Genomic DNA, 21,242 nt, shown 5'->3' on the forward strand with positions numbered 1-21,242 from the left:
TGATACAGTGCTAACAGGGTAGCCTTGATGGAGTTAAATCTAATCCACTTTGATTAATGCCACCAAACGAGTTTTCCTGACATCTCTGATTTAGCTCCATGGGGCAAGTGATTGAAGAGGGCATAGTTAAGATCCCATCACGGCAAATGCCTCAAAAGACTCTTAAAATAAAGAGTTAATATCTTCTACAAACAATAAGGTGGGAACCCTTAACCCACTTCCCCCTTTCTTTAATTAACTCCTCTCCAGGTTGCTTCTGTCCCATTTGCTCCCCTCTGGAACAAAACAAAAGACCTGTTCTCTGTCTGGTTTGGGTTTATGTAACTGTGCTCCATGTGAGACAGGTCACAGCTTTCTCACAGTGACTGGAAGTTATTTGGAGTGTGATTGATTTGGGAATTGGAAGTTTCTTTTACCAGGGAAGTCCCATCTGGCTTCATATGATTTCCTCTTGACAGCCAATGGATCACAGTGAGCTGTACCTCATTAGGCAGAATAAGGCAGCCATCTCTAATAGCAGATGCTAGGTGGCAAAAAGATATGGGAGAGCACAAAGGTAATCTTCAGGTCAGACACATCTCCTGCATTGTCTAATCTAGCTAGCTCACCTCTCAAGTGTGTTGGAGGATAATGTTCCTCCCTCATCATTGCCAAAGAAAGGTCCTTTTCTGTGTGGAACCAAGGATTCCACCATCTCATTCTTCATCCCTTGCAGCAAAACATCTTGGCTCATCAAAACTGAAGATATCAAGATTCTAGGACTGGTTCATCAGACCGTCCAGGGGCTGAATGTGGGCAGTCTGCAGGAAAATTGTTCTGCTGTGAACTGATCCTAACACAGATTGTGACGCTGAAATGAATGGAGTCATTCAACAGAGTATGGTCATGGTATTAATTTTGGGGGCTGTAAGAGTCAGAATGAATTATGCAGACAAACCTTGCCTTGAATTTTTTTAAATCCCAAAGGCAAACTTTGATTCCATCTTTTTATATTAGGGGCACAATTTCCTATGACATTGTATACAATGGGACTTGGGCATTCAGGGTTTTTGGTATCTACAAGGGATTCTGGAATTAAATGCCAGCAGATATCAAGGGCCCACTGTATTCGCTTCCAAGAGCACATGTTATATTTGCATGTTTTTGCAGAGGTAATATCCTCTCAAACGCCAGACCATCCCAGCTGTATCATATCTTATTAGAATGGATCATGTAGAAAACCTTCATATCTTCATGAACATTTCTGGTAACTAATGTTGGGTATATTAACACTGTTAATGTGTTGGAATAATTGATCAATCAAATGGAATTTGATGTGCTCTAGGTAAGGCACCACACCCTCAGAAGTATCAAATGCTTCGATTGTGCTTTTCCTGCATGGCAAGGGGTTGGACTACATGGCCCATGTAGTCTTTTCCAACTTTATTATTCTATGATTCTACATGCACAATTTTGAGGTCTTCCTCACCTGGCCCTTGACAAAAAACAAACAAAAACCACTAAATTGTGAAGTTTCTCTCTAGAATCATAGACTCATAGAATCATAGAGTTGGAAGAGATCGCATGGGCCACCCAGTCCAACCCCCTGCCAAGGAGGAAAATCGCATTCAAAGTACCCCCAACATATGGCTATCCAGCCTCTGTTTAAAAGCCTCCAAACAAGGAGCCTCCGCCACACTCCGGGGCAGAGAGTTCCACTGCTGAACAGCTCTCACAGTCAGGAAGTTCTTCCTAATGTTCAGGTGGAATCGCCTTTCCTGTAGTTTGAAGCCATTGTTCCACGCCCTAGAGTACATTGATTAAACTATACCAGGAATGGAAGAACATTTGCTGTTATTTGTACCCTACCTGAGAAATGAACTTCCTTAAATTTCAAAAACTTGTTAATGGGGAATAATACAGTGACAATAATTTTATTCCTTTGCACAAAAATTCTGAAAAAACACAGTATATTTTGGACAAAACAGTATATTTTGCACAAAATATACTGTTTCCAAACAGCTTCTTTATGACATCAAGATTACAATTTGTTTCACACAAAAACCAGAAACCTTGCACAAAGTATTGCCTACATTTGGGGAGGGAGGTGAAGTTAGATACAAGAATGTTGTTTTCTGCATAAAATAAATCTAACAAAACAAGCTATCTTAGGCACACAAAGATAGCCTTTAGGCTGGAAAATTATTGTTTTACGCACAACATTTGCATGCAAGACTTTTTTTTGCTAGATTGCCTTTTTCTTTTTAAATAGGAATCAACAACTGTCTAAAAATAGTGGGTTTTGTACAAAACACACAGTTATCACACATACAAAATATTTCTGTGGGAAATAATTTTCCTAAACACTTTGTATAGTGAAAATACACGTGAAGAACTCAAGAATTAATTTTCTTTACAAATGAAACTGAAAATTATTCATCTTCACTTGTGAGGATGAAATAGTCATATATTTATTTCCTTAAACTATACAGCAACTAAAATGGACTGTTATGGGGGGGGGGGGGATTCTTTATTTAAAACAAGTTAGTCCCAGGCTGCCCTTTAAATCCCAAGTTTACCCAAACACAATTAGCAGACTTCACTTTCCCAATTTTGTAAACACATTTATTGCCCCACAGGTAGGAAATATCTTTCATTCCAAAAAAGTATTTATAGCAAAGAAACCAGGAAGAAAAATCTTCCCACCACAATTCCCCACAAATCCAGCAAAGCAAGTTATAAACTTGACAGTCGTCCGGTTATGCCTCTGGTAAAAAATTATTATCTTATTACTTCCTGTAATAAGTGGCTAAACTAGACTAGCGAGGATAGCAATGCGACCCTGAGTTTCGGTACTAGTCAAGGTAAAGGTTTCTCCTTGACATTAAATCTAGTCAAGTCCAACTCTGGGGGTGGTGTTCATCTCCATTTCCAAGCCAAAGAGCCGGCATTGTCCGTGGATGCCTCCAAGGTTATGTGGCCATATGAGTGCATGGAGCAGTGTTACCTTCCCACAGAAGCAGTACCTATTGATCTACTCACATTTGCATGTTTTCAAACTGTTAGGTTTGGAGACGTTCGGGCTATCAAGAGGAGTTCACCCTGTCGCACAGATTAGAACCATTGACTTTCCGGTCAGCAAGTTCTGCAGTTTAGTGGTCTAACCTGCTGCACAACCGTGGCCCCCAAGTTTCAGTACTAAAGTCAGTTAAAAGAATCAATACTTTGACATACTGGCCTTCCCCAAACATTTGTCAGTAAATAAATTTCAGTAATTGTGTTATACATTTTAAACATAATTTCAATATTAAGTATTTCTATAAATGTTGGACAAAAGTAGTATGTACAGGACTGGATAATCAATTTCCCTTAGTGGTAGTAGCATATGAATGATAGTGTTATTTAATGTCATGGTTCTGTCTTATGGAATCCTGGGATTTGCAGTTTAGGGAGGGGGCCAAGGCCCGTAGCCAGGATTTCGATTCGGGGGGGGGGGGGCTGAGTTTGTTTCGGGGGGGGGCTGAATCTGAATGAAAGAGGGTCTACCCTAGCAAACCTTTTGTATCGTTACCCCAATACCCCCATGCATATGGGATATATTGAGTAGGGTGATCAGATCATAATATGAATAAACATAACAGTTTAAATAATGCACTAGTGAGGCCTTTTCGCGAACCACCATGAGAATTTCGGGGGGGGGGTGAAGCCCCTCAAGCCCCCCCCCCCCCCCGGCTACATGCCTGGGAGGGGCATTAAGCATTCTCAGCCAAAATCCCAGATTTTCATTCCAGTTAATGTGGCATCAAATCACTATTATTTATTTATTTACAGTATTTATATCCCGCCCTTCTCACCCCAAAGGGGACTCAGAGTGGCTTTACAGAACACACATACGGCAAATATTCGATGCCGATTGTACAATTAACAATGACACACAATACAAAAAGAGGTAAAGGCAGTTTTTCCCCCATTTTGAGTAATTTAAAAAATAAGGCATTCCTGAAAAACAGCCATCCAATATCCATATGAAGAGATCTATCACTCTCTGAGGCAGGCTGTGCCACTTTTGAACCACTTTTACCATCAGGATTTTCTTCATAATGTTTAGGTAGAATTTTTCTTCTTGCAAATTGAATCAATTGCTTGTGTCCCATAGCCCATTCATACTATTGAATTATTGGGGCCAGACTTAGCACAGCAGGTTAAACTGCTGTGCTGCAGAAAAATCCTGCTGATTGGAAGGTCAGCAGTTTGAGCCCAGGTCGAAGTGGGCTCAGCACCCACCATTAGTCACACAAATCCATGTATTCTTCAAATTCATTCAGTATGACAGCCTATTGGCTATGTCCTGCTTCTGCACTGTAAGCTGTAGACTAGGACCAAACTTCTATTGGTACCCATTTAAACTAGACCCATTTAAACTAGACCCATTGAATCAGTTGTTGAGTGGTGAGTCAACTCTTAAGCACACCCAATTAAGTCTAGTTCAGACCACCAGTAGACTTCGGAGTTTTGATTTGAACCTTCTCTATAACTGAGTGACATCACAAATACTTCATCAATAGAAGGCCTCAGGCTCACTTCCCATGGATCAAGGGTCAAACAGAAGAGCCTCAAATTCTGCGTTCTTTTTGTATGATGGAGACACTGCAGACACTTGATTATGTTGCCTTCCCTTTTGCACTTTTTCCAGCTCAAAAATATTTTTTCATGTGCAATATGTAGAACTGGACACAGTATTCTTCATGTCATTACACAGTATCATTATCATTCCTTACAATTCTGTTTTCAGTCCCTTTTGTAAACTCTTAAGCACATTAGTTTGATCATACAAAATAAAGGTTCTATAGAGACATGTCAATTATAAAGGAGTTCTGCCCTTTGGATGCTATTGAACTTTAGCTGCCATCATCCCTCACTGTTGGCTATACTGTCCAGGGGTGTCAGCATAGCCAACTATTGCAGATCACAACATCTGGTTTGTGATCAGGTAGATTTGGTATTTAAAAAGCAGTACTAAGAGTTTGGGACCACATGCTGAAGTAACTTGTCCACATGTCCCTCACCCTTGAGATCCGATATGGCACTTTATCACCTCTGAAGGTCCAGCTGCTAAATCCTATATACAATACTTTTCAAGGACCTATTAAATCAGGATATTTAATTCATTGCATACATCACAATTCCAAAGAGAATGAAACTATATTGTGCAATCAACATTTTTACACAGTTGCACTTAACCTCATCGGCACTGCCTTACATCAAATAATGGTATTTGAGAAAACCGCAAGTAGCTGGTATAATTATTGATCTTGGGTAAATAGCACATGTTTTGATCCGTCAAACCTCAAGTCTTCATTGCAAATATCGACCTGCAATTGTAGTAGTCTCATTTAATGCTTTGCACTGAAACCTTGATTCTCATCAGACAGGATCAATGACAGAATTGGTTCCTTAATAAAGCAAGCAGAATACCCTGGGGGGGGGGGGGGGAGATGGGGCACAGGGCAATCAGAGTTGGAGGTGACCTTCAACTTGAGCCTTTGGAAGAGTTTACATTGTAGATCCCAGAATCCTAGAATTTTGCATTGGACTTTCCAAAATTGGGAACTTTGGATGTTGTAGTCCAAACCATTTCCCCCAGAACTCTACATATATGTGTACACATATCAGAATATGTCTAAGCTCCTTTAAGTTACTTTTAGCTTAACTTCTACTCAGAGATTAAAATAATCTGGGGAGGCCCTGCTCTCAATCCCACCTCACTCGCAAGTGCAGCTAGTGGGAACAAGGGCTTTCTCAGTGGTGGCCCCTAGGCTATGGAACCCCCTTCCCAGTGACATTAGACCAGTCCCCTCCCTCCTAGCCTTCAGAAGAAAAGCAAAAACTTGGCTTTGGGTTTAGGCTTTCAGAGAATAGTGCAGTACAATAACTGATTTGGAATATGTGCAATGACTATGGAACGGCTTGGATTACGATTATGGATGGCGTGATTTTAATATGGAATGTAATGACTTTTAAATGTTTAATATGTATTAATTTTAATTTAATTTTAATATTAATATTTTGGAAGTCCATGTGTTTTAAGGCACTGGATAACTGCCTCTATGTAAGCCACTTTGAGTCCCCTTTAGGATAGAGAAAGGCGGGATATAAATAGGTTAAATAAATAAATACATAAGAAGGTTTGGTTGGAGGATTCTGGGAGTTGTAGTCCTAAAAGTAATTTCCCCTTGTTGTGTACCTGCCATTGGCACCTGGAAAGATCAACTGACACCATTTCGGTTTCAGTGTGTTAAGGGCATGTATTGTAGGAAAAGCCAACAACATAGATCCCCTGCTGCCTTCAAGAGTGCTTCCCAGGTCCCTTAGATGCAAAGTTCAACAAAGCACAAAGCAACAACCTTCAGGTGAATAATTCTTTTAGAAATTTGAGGAAGGGAAATTATAATACATTTTAAATTGTGCAGCTTTTTTGTTTCATCTACAAAGTTGCTAGTATGACCCCAACAATGAATCCATGTGGTTGGAGTCATGGTGGATTTCTACAATGACATCAGATTTCATGAAAATGCTTCAGGAAGAAGAATGAGGCTCCTACAAGAAAAATGACCAAAAACTACTTCTGCATTTTGGACTCAATTTGCAGTAATAGAAGTTAGGTAAGGGATGGGGAGTTGCTAGAAAAACTGGGATATTTTAAAATCAACTGAAAAAGTGTCACCACAGAGGAAGAATCTGGGCTGTCCTTGCCAAATAAGAACAATCAGGAGGCATGTAAAAGTCATTGTAAAAAGATCCACCCAGAGGAAAAGTGTTCTTGCCATACATCAAGGGAACCACTGACCGCATAGGGAAGCTGATGAAGAAACACAACCTACAAACTATCTACAGACCCACTAAGAAAATCCAACAAATGCTACCTTCCGCAAAGGACAAGAGAGATCCTCTCACCTTTGCAGAAGTCTACCGTATACCATGCATAGGGACCACCGAACACAGCATTGCCCAAACACGAATCAAGGAATATGAAAGGCACTGCAGACTACTTCAATCAGAGAAGTCAGCTATAGCAGAACACCTGATGAGCCAACCTGGACACAGCATATTATTTGGGAACACAGAAATGCTGGGCCACTCTAACAACTTCCATGTCAGGCTACACAAGAGAAGCCATTGAAACCGACAAGCATGTGGACAATTTCAACAAAAAGGAAGAAACCATGAAAATGAAGAAAATCTGGCTATCAGTATTTAAACACTCTAAAATTATAACAGTAAATAAAGAACAACACTCAAACACAGGGGAACTCCAGACAAGAAACTATCAGGGACAGCTAATCACCTCTCAACAAGGGATTCCCCCAGGCAGTAACAAGCCACACCTAAAAACTATCAGGCCATCAAATGCTAATCAAGGTGGCCAATTGAAGCATTCACACCTAGCTCAAACAGACAAGAGTTCTTTCTCCCTTCCTGGACTTTCCACAGATATATAAACCCAATTTTCCTAGTTTCCAACAGACCTCACAACCTCTGAGAATGCCTGCCATATATGCAGGCGAAACATCAGGAGAGAATGCTTCTAGAACATGACCATACAGCCCAAAAAACCTACAACAACCCATTGTAATTTTAGTTTTCATTTGTCATGAGCTAAGATACTGAACAAAACCCACTGGGTGATCTTGGGCACATGACACCATCTCAGCCTCAGAGGAAAGCAATGCTAGACCTCTACTGAAGAAATCTTACTGAGATAGATCAGAAAGGAACACAACAATAACAAACATACTCAAAAGGGCAGGCCTTTATAGTGTGACCTAAGAAGGACAAAAGGACAAATTCTTGATTCTTAATAAAAACATGACTTATCTTGATGATGTGTGTTAGAGCTCGTAATGGCTATTCAAAAGAAAGAGTGTTACTAACAATTTGTGAAATTCCAATGGTCCCATTCATATGGATACTTGGCAGTTGATGCCCAGTGATTCCCGCTAAACCTTTCACAAAAAACATTCAAATCAATAGTAACGTGGCTAGGTGCCAGTATACGTCTTTGTGTGCCAGAATTAAAGCCTTGTTTCAGAAGGGGACAAATTGATTTGAATGTCAAGGTTTATTATCTTCATAGGAGGGAAGCATTTGCAACAAAGAAGAGCTATTCTGGATCAACCTCCTCCAGGCCAGAGTTGAGAACATTAATAATTCCAACTCAGTGAGTCACTTTTTCTCGCCTTTAGATACAGAGCGATAGTTTTAAAAAGTAGTTTCACCCCTAGATTCTTGCCAAAAAATGTCTTGCCTGGCAACTATGAGGCAATCTAAACTCACAGTCTCCATTCACATCTGCAGCTGGTGTTTTCCTGTGCTGCTACTGTTATGTGCCTTGAGATCAATCCTAACCCTATCCTAGATTGTTCATTCACCTGAACAATCCTCTACAGCAGTGTTTCTCAACCTGGGGGTTGGGACTCCTGGGGGGGTTGTTTCAGAAGAGTCATGAAAGACTGTAAAAAACCACATATTTCTTAGGAACCTCTTTGGTAGAGAAGGCTGAAGATCTCTCCACCCGTCCTTCTCTTCCTTTTTAGTGTTGGTGAACTACAACTCCCAGAATTCAAAAACATGCCCCCCCCCAACCCCACCAGTATTCAATGTTGGCCATGAAGGTAGTGTGCCAATTTTGGTGCAAATCCATTGTGGGCTGGGTTCAGAGTGCTCTTTGATTGTAAGTGAACTATAAATCCCAAATGTCAAGATCTATTTTCCCCAAACTCCATCTGTGTTCACATCTGGGCATATTGAGTATTCGTGCCAAGTTTGGTCCAGATTGACCATTGTTTGAGTACACAGTGCTCTCTGGGTGGAAGTGAACTACAATTACAAAATTCAAGGTCAGTGCCCACCAAACCCTTTCAGTATTTCCTCTTGGTCATGGGAATTATGTGTGCTAAGATTGGTTAAATTCCATCGTTGGTGGAGTTCAGAATTTTCTTTGATTGTAGGTGAACTATAAATCCCAGCAACTACAACTCCCAAACGACAAAATCAACCCCCACCCCACCCCACCCCACCACTATTCAAATTTGGGCGTGTCAGGTATTTGTGCTAAATTTGGTCCAGTGAATGAAAATGCATCCTGCATATCAGATATTTACATTAGAAGTTATAACAGTAGCAAAATTACAGTTATGAAGTAGCAAATAAAATAATTTTCTGGTTGGGGGTCACCACAATATGAGGAACTGTATTAAGGGTTTGCAGCATTAAGAAAGTTGAGAAACACTGCTCTACAGATATCGTCCATTACATTCAGATCCTTGCAGACCATAAAACGTTCAACATATGTTTTCTTTATTACTCTATCTGGACTACAATACATGATGCAGAATCAAACACAAGCTTAATCCTAGAATTTGTCTCAAATAGTAGCCAGAGTTCTGATTTGTATAATCTAGCAAAGAAATAGGTGTTGTGTACCTTCAAGTGACCCTACAATTGGGTTTTGTTGGCAAAATCTGTTGAAAGTTGGCTTGCCTTTTCCTTCCTCTGAGGCTGAGAGAGAGAGTGACCCATCCAAGGTCATCTACACTTAGGTATTTGGGAATGTAAAATGGGTATTCCAGGCCAGGGAGTATTTCTTCCTGGCATGCCACCACCAAAATTTGATTATTTAGACAATGATATCTATTATTTAGATACTAATTATTTAGGGGGAACTATATAGCTCTCAGTGACAACTTTTTATTGACAGTATAGGAAACAGAACTAATTAAGGTTGGAATGTATGTCCTTGAGGTAGACAAACTATTACGATTAAAGGCCATGTTGGCCAGTTTAGGCATAAATGTTGTACTTTGTGGTGTGGTTTAATGTTTAATTCATTTGCATTTGTGGTTATGTGTCATGCCAGTTCTATGTGCCAGATAAACTTTCCTTCCGTGGTGATGAGTAATGCCTCTAAGCTTAATTCTCAGATGCAAACATTACATTATTAAAAACATCAATTGTGGTTTTCAGAAATCTTTCTTCCTATCTGCCAAATGAACCAGAGCCAGCATAGTGGAGTGATTTGAATGCCATATTCTGTTCTGCAGATCAGGATGGGAAGCCCTCTGGCTGATCTAAGGCAAGTCAGACTCTCAGCTTCATGGGAAGGCAAAGGTAAGGCCCCTTTGAATTAATCTGGCCATTTAGTATCAGTTGGAAAATTTTGCAATCTGTTACTACCCAGATATGAATAATACCTGATATCCCAGTTATCATAGCCAAGGTGGACATACACAGATGTGCATGGTTGGTGATGGAAAAGCCTAACATCCAGAAAAAGGACTTTAACAATTGGAGCCCCAATTGATTGCCTTCAATTAGACAATCCCCTAGGTAACCTGGCCCCAACCAGGACCCAAATCTTGTCCTTGCACTTTACTACTGCTTTGTACCCAAACTCATAATGTTCCCTTTTGTACTGCCAGCTATCCCTAATGTTGTCATTTGACTTATGCACTTTACCCACCAGCCCTGTCGTGCCCAGAAATTATTTATTATTGTTGGTTTATTGGATGTTTTGTTTGATGGTTGCTCTTATATTCTGTTTTATATACTTTTATCGGTTTTATTTTATTTTATCAAATGTTATTTATGGCAAATGTATTAATCGTTCTTTGTTATTGTAGGCATCGAATTGTGCCGTTTGTAAACCACCCTGAGTCGCCTTCGGGCTGAGAAAGGTGGTATATAAATATGGTAAATAAATAAATAAATAAATAAATAAATAAATAAATAAATTATAATGTTGTTGTTTTATTCTGTTTTATGCTGTTTTTATATTTTTATGTGCTATATTTTAATTATGTTTGTTTCAGGCTCGTTCCCATGTAAGCAGCCCTGAGTCCCTCCAGGGAAATGGAGGCAGGATATAAAAATAAAATTGTTGTTGTTGTTATTGCAAGTTAGTTTAATTCCTTGATATCTTCATCACATGGAATAGAAAGAAGAATAGCTTATTTTTCTAATGTATTTTATAGAGAAGTGACTGGGCATTCCTAAACTGAAAAGGAAGTTGCTGTACATGGAGATATGGAAATAAAGGGAAACCCCTTCCTCTGGCTTAAATGTGTTATCAAAGGCTTTCATGGGTGGAACCACTGCGTTGCGGTGAGTTATTAGGGCTGTATGGCCATGTTCCAGAAGCATTCTCTCCTGACGTTTCACCCACATCTATGGCAGGCATTCTTAGAGGTTGTGAGCTCTGTTGGAAACTAGACAAGTGAGGTTTATATATCTGTGAAATGTCCAAGGTAGGAGAAAGAATCATAGAATCATAGAATCAAAGAGTTGGAAGAGACCTCCTGGGCCATCCAGTCCAACCCCCTGCCAAGAAGCAGGAATATTGCATTCAAATCACCCCTGACAGATGGCCATCCAGCCTCTGTTAAAAGCTTCCAAAGAAGGAGCCTCCACCACACTCCGGGGCAGAGAGTTCCACTGCTGAATGGCTCTCACAGTCAGGAAGTTCTTCCTTAAGTTCAGATGGAATCTCCTCTCTTGTAGTTTGAAGCCATTGTTCAGCGTCCTAGTCTGCAAGGAAGCAGAAAACAAGCTTGTTCCCTCCTCCCTGTGGCTTCCTCTCACATATTTATACATGGCTATCATATCCCCTCTCAGCTTTCTCTTCTTCAGGCTAAACATGCCCAGCTCCTTAAGCCGCTCCTCATAGGGCTTGTTCTCCAGACCCTTTATCATTTTAGTTGCTCTCCTCTGGACACATTCCAGCTTGTCAATATCTGTCTTGAATTGTGGTGCCCAGAATTGGACACAATATTCCAGGTGTGGTCTAACCAAAGCGGAATAGAGGGGTAGCATGACTTCCCTGGACCTAGACACTATGCTCCTATTGATGCAGGCCAAAATCCCATTGGCTTTTTTTGCCGCCACATCACATTGTTGGCTCATGTTTAACTTGTTGTCCACAAGGACTCCAAGATCTTTTTCACACGTACTGCTCTCAAGCCAGGCATTCCCCATTTTGTATCTTTGCATTTCATTTTTCGATCTCTTGCCTGTTTGAGGCAAGTGTGAATGTTGCAATTGACCATCTTGATTAGCATTTAACTAGAGGAGTCAGCCATAGCAGAGCACCTGATGAACCAACCTGGACACAGAATATGATTTGAGACCACAGAAATGCTGGACCATTCTAACAACCACTATGTCAGACTACACAGAGAAGCCATGCGGACCATTTCAACAGAAAGCAGAAAACCATGAAAATGAACAAAATCTGTCTGCCGGCATTAAAAAAAACTTTCTAAAACCAAGGCATAAAGAGCAACACTAAAAAAGGGGAATTCCAGATAAGAATCAATCTGGGCCAGCTAACACCTTCCAGCAAAGGATTCCCCAGGCAGCACCCAGGCAGGCTTTGAAGCTGTAAGGCCATTCAATGCTAGTCAAGGTGGCGAAATGCAACATTCACACTTGCCTTAAGCAGACAAGAGTACTTTCTCCCACCCTGGATATTCCACAGACATTCCCCACTTGCCTAGTTTCCAACAGAACCCTCAACCTCTGAGGATGCCTGCCATATTTGGGTGAAACGTCAGGAAAGAATGCTTCTGGAACATCGCTATACAGCCTGGAAAACTCACAGCAAACCAGATCTGGCTTGTTCAGTGTTTCTACTCGTCTCATTAGTTGATACTGCAGCTGACTGAAAGGAAAAAGGCAATGATGAACCAAATAAATTGAGCATCCGTTTTGTAGACAGGTGCAGCCTGCAAGTTCCCCTGGTGATTCATATTTTGACCATGTCATGACTAATATGCTATCGGGTTTCTTTGTTTGACAACATGCTTTCTTGTGAGCAAGAAGAAGTGTATTAGAAAATGCTACTATATCATATATGGTGCTTGAACAATGCTGTTCTTGGTTGCTAAACAAAGGAGATGCAACATTATTTTAAACAATTAAAACATGTTGTCTCACTCATGGAGGACGCAAGTTGGAAAGCTGAAGTTCCAAAAAGCATGCAACTCTGTTCTTTGCCCATTTCCCCACATCACTATGATCTCTTCTGACCCCTCGTGGTCAAAATAACAACTACAATCTCAAATGTCCAATCAATGGTACAATTTTCAGGTGAACCATTAATGTATCTTCAGGTCTTCTTATATAATCTGATATAAGAAGACCCACATTTCTTTCCACCAATGTGTCATGGAGCAGGGCAATAGTTGTACTAATTGGCTACAATTGTTTTTCTTTTTCTTTCCCTGAGGATCTCCAGGGATGAGAAACTGATCGCCCAGGGGTTGGTATTGGTGCTCATATCACCATTTTGGGTAGCACTGAACAGAACTTGTATTCATAGCTGTTTGACAAGGGACAGGGCCTTTTCTGTGGTTGCCCCCCGACTTTGGAACATTCTCCCCAAAGACATCAGACTAGTACCCACGTTGGCAGTCTTTAGGAAGAGCTTGAAGACCTGGCATTCCGATGTGCCTTTCCGGAATAGGAAAACTCCAGCATTATGTCCCAGAAGCACTTTATTAGAGTTTTAAGATTCTCTGCACATTGTACTTGCCCTGAAATCCCACATACCACCTGTCACACCCAGCACTTTTTAATCTGTACCCATTACTTGGCCCGACCCTAGTTTTTACTGTGTTATGGTGTAATGTTTTGTTGTTATTGCTTTATGTTTTTGATTTTGCTTTGAGTTGTATTGTTATGCTGTTGTTGTGTTGAGACCTTGGCCTTTGTAAGCCGCATCGAGTTCTTCGGGAGATGCTAGTGGGGTTCAAATAAAGTTTAATAATAATAATAATAATAATAATAATAATAATAATAATAATACCAGTTTAACTGCCATGACTTTATGATTGAGAGTTTGGGATTTGAAGTTTGGAGAGGCACAGAACACCCAGGTGTTCATGTTTGAACGCCTCCTCCCCAAATATCTATCTATCTATCTATCTATCTATCTATCTATGAATGATTAATTTATGTTTCATTGTCTGTTAATTGTGTATTATGTTTTGTACTGGAGAGGGCAGGTTAAAAATAAAGTATCATCATCATCATCATCATCATCAAGTATTATTATTATCCCCACCCCATAAAAAAGAGAAGCAATAGCAACTCCTTCTGGGGCTTTACAGCTGCCAGTGCATAAGACAAAGACAGGAGCCTTAAAAAAATGGATGCATGCACACAAAAGTTGGATTTATGCATAACAGGGTGCCAGCAGGAGCCATGGTGCCACAAGGGGTTAAATCCTTGTACTGGCTGAACTACTGACCTGAATGTCGGCGGTTTGAATCTGTGAGACGGGGTGAGCTCCTGCCTTTCAGCTCCAGCTTCCCATGCGGGGACATGAGAGAAGCCTCCCACAGGATGGAAACACATCCGAGCACCCCCCTGGGCAAGATCTCTGCAGACGGCCAATTCTCTCACACCAGAAGCTACTTGCAGTTCCTCGGGTTGCTTCTGACATAATAAAAAAAGGATGCCAGCCAATTTATGTTTCTGACTGGTCAATTGCCAGGGGGTAATCCTCTCACTGTAGAAATTCAGTATGTTGGAAATTCAGCAATATCAAAATATTTTCTTCTTTCCATCCCTCTGAAGCAGTTGTGTGTTATCTGAGAGAGGAACAAACCTAATAGACGCCTATTGCTCCAGCAGATGATGAATCATCTCATATCCAAGCAAATTGGATGCATCCATATTAATTGGGCTGTGGCGTTTCCGTTGGCTACAAGTGGCAGGTTTTCATGGTTCATTATCCTGAGATAAACAGTCCCCCTTAACTCACTTCAGTCTCTGATTTGTTTACACAACCTACAGGTTAATCAAAAGTTGAAGAAACTAAATAAAAAGAGAGGGAAAACTCACCCTAAATGATTAGGCATTTGCAACTTCTCTGTGCCTCTTGGACACAATATCCAGTGTTATTTACATTCATAGTAAATCAGATATAAAAATGGGAATAGGTAACAATGAGTTCAAGCCAGACTTGTTCATACATAGAAAAGGCAATGAAAGTTAATGGGATTCATTCTTAACACTGATTGAATGTGTCTTCTATAAGTATAACTCATTCCATGCAAAGCTGATACTTCTGCTAGTTCTTAAATTTCATTGGCACTCTTGTCTGCTGCCCACCCAAAAACAAGCACTTTTGAGCAGCCTTGACTTCAGTGGGGGAGATGTAAACATATGTTCAATTCACCCACTGAAATAAATGACACTCCGGATATCATCGTCACAACACCCTCACCACAATCTATGCAGCCATTCCGACTCAATTTCAAGTGCCGTGCAGCTCTGAATTGTTCCATAAGAAGTTAATTTTGCACCATCTGACATTCTTTGTAGTGTCTTCAGTACTGTAAGTAATTTAATTTGTTCAATTCTCTGCTCTTCCCACATTTCTAAAGCAAGCTATTTGCGCCAGGATTTCAAAGCACAACAATGCATCTGTAACAATTTACGAAACTCTACTGTGCAGAACTGACCTTCATGGAATTTTGTATTAGGGTTTCTTACCAAGTCTTTCTACCATGCAAATTGGTTGCTTTTGAAGTTACTTGTGGTTGTTTTTTGAAATGTAAAGCAACAATCCTTCAGTTTATGTCAGGCAATAGCTACCCAACTCAACTATATGGGTTGATATAGGCAAACGAGGAACTTCTGTATGTATCTACAGAAAAAGAATGAAGACATTTATCTTCTCAGTTAGGCTTCTTCAGTCTCACATCCTTCACGTATCTCCAGTTATCTCCAAACAGCATGGATGATGGAATTGTAGTTGTCACAATTGGAGAGTTAGGGAATACAGCTGGCTATTTCCTCCCCAAAAGTTACAGTATTTGTCCAAATGTCAGTGTGCTGGAAGAAGCAAAAATCACCAGCATTGAAGTGATGCTCCTACACCATTAATTCCACTGGACTGACCCTGTTGTCTGAATGCCGGATCACCATCTCCCAAAGCAGTTACTATACTCACAACTCAATAATGGAAAATGGAATGTTGGTGGACAGGAAAAGAGATTTAAAGATGGGCTTAAAGCTAACCTTAAAAATTGAGGCATAGACACCGAGAACTGGGAGGGCTTGGCCCTTGAGAGCTCTAATTGGAGGTCAGCTGTGATCAGCAGTGCTGTGGAATTTGAAGAGGCATGAATGGGGGGGGGGGTGAAAGAGAGAAACGTGCCAAGAGGAAAGTGCACCAAACTAACCCTGATCAAAACCGCCTTCCACCTGGACACTGATGTCCACTGCGGAAGAACATGCAGGTCAAGAATAGGGCTCCACAGCCACCTATGTATTCACCGCCAAGACACCATGGAAACTCACTGGGTGACTGTGGGCAAGTCACACTCTCTCAGTCTCAGGAGGGAAGCCATAGCAATGTCCTTGTGAACGAATCCTGTCAAGAAAACTCCATCACAGGTTCTCTGCAGCATTGGATAAGTTAGTCAAATAAATGCTATGGAGTGATGGATCACAGCTAAGAAGTAACAAGTGAAAAATACAAATGTGTAACAAGCCATTGTATTTTTTTCTTCCTTTCTGAAATGAGGCAATACTGGAGGAAATGGCAATATAAATGATATCCACCACAAGGTGGAGCATTTTCCATTATTCTGCAAAAGAGCATGAATTCCAAAATAGTAATGTTTACAGCATGAGCCACATATTGTGAACAACAGATCTCCAGGAACAGTTACTGCTTTACTGTAGGACGAGTATATTTCACCTACCGAACCACAATCATACCCAAAGTTATTTTACATGATTCATTCTGGGCTGCAACATATCTCATTTTAGCATTTCTATCCCTAGGGATAAGGAGCCTCCAGTGGCGCAGTGGGTTAAAGCACTGAGCTGCTGAGCTTGTTGACCGGTTCAAATCCGGGGAGCAGCATGAGCTTCCGCTGTCAGCACCAGCTTCTGCCAACCTAGCAGTTCGAAAACATGCAAATGTGAGAATATCAATAGGAACCACTTCGGCGGGAAGGTAACAGCGCTCCATGCAGTCATGCCGGCCACATGACCTAGGAGGTGTCTACGGACAATGCCAGCTCTTCAGTTTAGGAATGGAGATGAGCACCACATCCCAGAGTTGGAAATAACTGGACTTAATATCATGGGAAAACCTTACCCTTTACCTATCCCTAGGCATACACTTGCTATTTAATTAATTTATTAATACTCCATTTCTCACCCTGCAAGGGACTCAAGGTGGCTTACAGACACCGGCAAAATTCAATGCTACATATGAACACAATAAAAACATATCCCATCCAACTACAAAACAGTTAAAACACATGAGCGAATAAAACACATAGAACAATAAAACAAAATAAAACATATAAAGTGTTTGATTCCATTAATCCATATTCCCTGTTCATAATCCTTGTCCAGACTGTGTCAAAATCCGGCATAGGGTGACACAGTGTAGTGAATAGTTTGAGCAGGATTTTGGAAGACCAAGGTTCAGATCCTTATTCAGCCATGGAAACCTCACTGGGTGAACTTTGGCAAGTCATACTCTCTCAGCCTAAGATGAAGGCAATGGATCTCCTGTCAATAAATCTGAATAAGGACACCATAGGAGAGAAGGAGCATAAATAACACTCAACTTGAAGGCATATAAGTTTAACCAAAGGTACATATATTTATCATTATGGCTTCAGTATCTAATCAAAGGAAACTGGCTGAAATATGTCAGCAGCCTTTCCTTCCCAGCTTTTAAATGGACCTGGTTCTTTACTCAGTCCCTCTTATCACATTTTCCTTCTAAAAGTGCATGTTAGATTTCAGTTCGCTACATAAAATGAGATTTTTCTTAAAACTTCCTACAGACATTTCTTGTGTAACAGAATCAGGTCATTTCGTAAGCATCCCACACAGTTATGCAATACGTATAGCAAAAACAGTGAAACAAAGTCTCCCAAATGTCATTTTTTCCAGACACTTGAAGATTAAAGCAGGATGTATAAAGAAGAACACAGCTTCTGGCTCTTTTATATTCATATTCTTCAAACCATGACAATTTACTTTGTTCCTCACAGACACCTCTCAAAAGCCAATCTGGGAGCTGTCCCAGGTCCTGCACTATCTGACTTCATCTTGCTAATCAAAAAACCATAAGTTCAGGGGTGGGAAACCTCAGGCAAAGCCTAAATACCTTAAATGCACTGGATCCTGTCAGATCCTAAAAGTAAAGTAAGGTCTGATCTAGTTAGGATGGGAGATCACCAATTAATTCCAGTCGCTGTAGACTGTATTTCAGAGGAAGGAAATGTCAAAACCACCTCTGAGGATTCCTTGCCTAAGAAAACCCGACAAATTTATTGAGGTTGTCAAGTTGACAATTGATTCAAAGGTTCCTCCCCTCCCCTCCCCCCCCCCCTCCGCCACACACACACATACACACACAACATAAAAACCCCCAGAACTTGGGGCTGAATCTGTCACTCTTGGACTTGCAATCTAGCTGTTCAAACTTCTCTAACCACACCTCTCTTCTCCATGATAAATAGTGGCTCCACAGGTTTTTACTATCTATTTCTAAAAAGTTGAATTATCTCTCTTTGAGCTCATATTGTGATGATAATGAGCTAAAATATGTTGGCATTTTTATTTCACTCTTTAGTCTCATTCATCACCAGAATATAGAGAACTTCTCCAAAACTTTCAGCCTTCAGGCTGAAAGAAGTTCACAATCCTTACTGTTTTTGCTACCGGTCCCTCATCTTTGAGCAGTCTCATCTAGGTCTGTAGCTTCATTGTTGGAATCAACTCCGATCCTTTCATTCATCTCCAAAAAATGATCAATTTCAAGGATAGCAATCCGGCACACTGATGTTGTTGTGCTGGAATAGGTGGTAGTAGATATGGGGGGAAAGATCACAGGAGTAGCAGTTGTGAAGTCAGACATTGGACCAAAATAATATCATAGAATTTCACCTGAGAACATAGAGAGGCACACAAACACCTCCATGGGGAGTATTTCTTAGTGTGTGGGTAAGTGAAACCATGGATATTGAAGTCCATGGGTAAGGGGGTCGTAATGCAATTTCTAATACAGCCATAGGACAATGGCTAGCTGCCTTAGATGTCTATCAATGTGAGGGTAGTGCTCCAACCCCATTATCCGAATGGCTTCAGGAATTATGATCCACCTACTGTTATAGTATATCAAAGGGGCTACCATAGAATTTCAGACATGCTGTGGACTTGACTTAACAGCAGTATAGTCAAACATGGATTCTGACATATGCTGTAGACCCTCAATTGGCCAAACATGAGCATATTGTTAACCTGCAAATTTCCCCTCTACACTCCAGATATCACATATGATACTAAAGGAGCTTTGACATCATTTTGCAAGCTGTTCCACAATAAAAAAAGACCTTGAATAGAGGTCCTGTCTACTCATTAATAATCTGTAAGCAAGCCAATCATTGTTTAAAATACTGTAAATAATTATTTAATTGAAGTAATGCAAAGGAGACAAAATGGCAATTCCAGAAATGAACATCAGTTGCTGGTTTTCAGAATAAATGTTTCTTTCCAGCACATTTTCTTTAATGTTAGCTTTTAGTTATAAAGTCAGACAATTAGATTTCTAATATATTTCAAACGCCTTTGTTTTCTTGTGTTTTATGGCTGGGGAAAAAGCCAAGAGGACAACTAGTGAAGTATTTTTCCTGCTGGGCAGAATTAAAATACCATTTCCAAAAAGTGATGAGGTAGAACAGATTTTTTTCATCCTAGCATTGTCCAGGTATGTTGGCTTACACTCACATCATCTTCAGATAGTACAGACATGATGTGAGAGTAATCTAACACAACCGAATGACTTGTGCATTCAAATTCCTTCACTGCTTCCTGCCAGTTTGGATGTAATCTACTTCAAGATAGGTAAGATACAGTCAAAAGAATACCATGGTGAGTAAAGAAGATGGAGCTACCACATCACACAGGATAGCTTCTTCCTGCCAACCGTTCACTTAGAGGAGACCCAAGACATCACTCTTAAAACACCACTCCTGGATTCCTTTATGATCCTTTATGTTGTCTGATTTAATGATGGTGATTCAAGGCACCATCCTTCCTTAAATCCAATAACATTCCTGGACTCCTTTATGTTCCCTCTCAAACACCTTACTCTACAACCTTGTCACATGGCCACCAGAGTTGCTCTGTGTTGTCTAGAGATGTGAGGAACCCCATGCCCCAGGGGGAAGCGTGGAGTGTACATGGAGTGTACACTGCTTGTATTGGCAACATGGGAAGCCTCCCATGTTGCTGCGGCTGTGGCATACACTGGCTCCACCCTCCTTCACCCATGGAGCTGTGCCAGCATCATTTGATGGGAGCCGGCAGGCTCTGTGGATGACCTGGGTTAAACCAGTGCATGCCACCAAATGTAGCCCGTTGTGATGAGGTCACTAGAGGAGACCCAATCACTGTTCTTAAATCCAACACCACTCCTGGGTTCCTTTATGTTCTCTTGTAATCACCTTACTCTAGAGGAGACCCCTAGCACTGTTCTTAAGAACACCAATTTCTCTACATCACTGAAATGATTCATCATGGGTGAATCTGACAGTTCCCATCCCACATATTTTTAAGGACTTTCTCCCATTTCCAGGCACATCATCAGTTCAGAAAGACTACTCCCCTGCTTCAGCCCCCTTCCCCCCGGGAAGTGTGTGAAAATGGGGGGGGGGGGGCTTGCATGTGATGAAGTCCAAAGTTTTGTGTCTTCTTTGATTGGGACCTCATTGGAATATGGTCTTCCTCTTTTCCTACTGTATTTTTCTGTGATGTTGTTTATTTTATTGTAACTTGTATCTTATTTTATTGTAATTTGTTGTATGGGCTTGGCCTCATGTAAGCCACCCCAAGTCCCTGTTGGGGAGATGGTGGTGGTGTATAAATAAATTTTATTATTATATTATTATTACTTCCTTCTACTTTACCAAGCATTATTGTTCTTTCTAGTGACGCATGTCTTCTCATGATATATCCACAGACTGGTAGTTTATTCACCCTGACTTCAGAACTTGGGCTTGATTTGCTCTAGGACGCATTTATTTGTTTTTTGGTAGTTCAAGATATACTGGCCCTCAGATGCTCATCCATGCATATTTCAAATCAAAACTGACCAAATGCTGATTTGAATATAAATACTGTAAATAAATAAATATCTGCTCCAAAGTATTTCAGGGCTTGTCTAC

The 21,242-nt window shown here is 40.6% G+C and overlaps 1 protein-coding gene across 3 annotated transcripts in view; it reads right to left on the reverse strand.

Annotated features, from left to right (window-relative positions):
- Positions 1–21,242, reverse strand: part of SPATA13 (spermatogenesis associated 13) — a 237,369-nt gene that overhangs the window by 197,835 nt on the left and 18,292 nt on the right. The window lies entirely within an intron of this gene.

Source organism: Anolis sagrei, chromosome 3, assembly GCF_037176765.1.
Source record: "Anolis sagrei isolate rAnoSag1 chromosome 3, rAnoSag1.mat, whole genome shotgun sequence".
NCBI lineage: Eukaryota > Metazoa > Chordata > Lepidosauria > Squamata > Dactyloidae > Anolis > Anolis sagrei.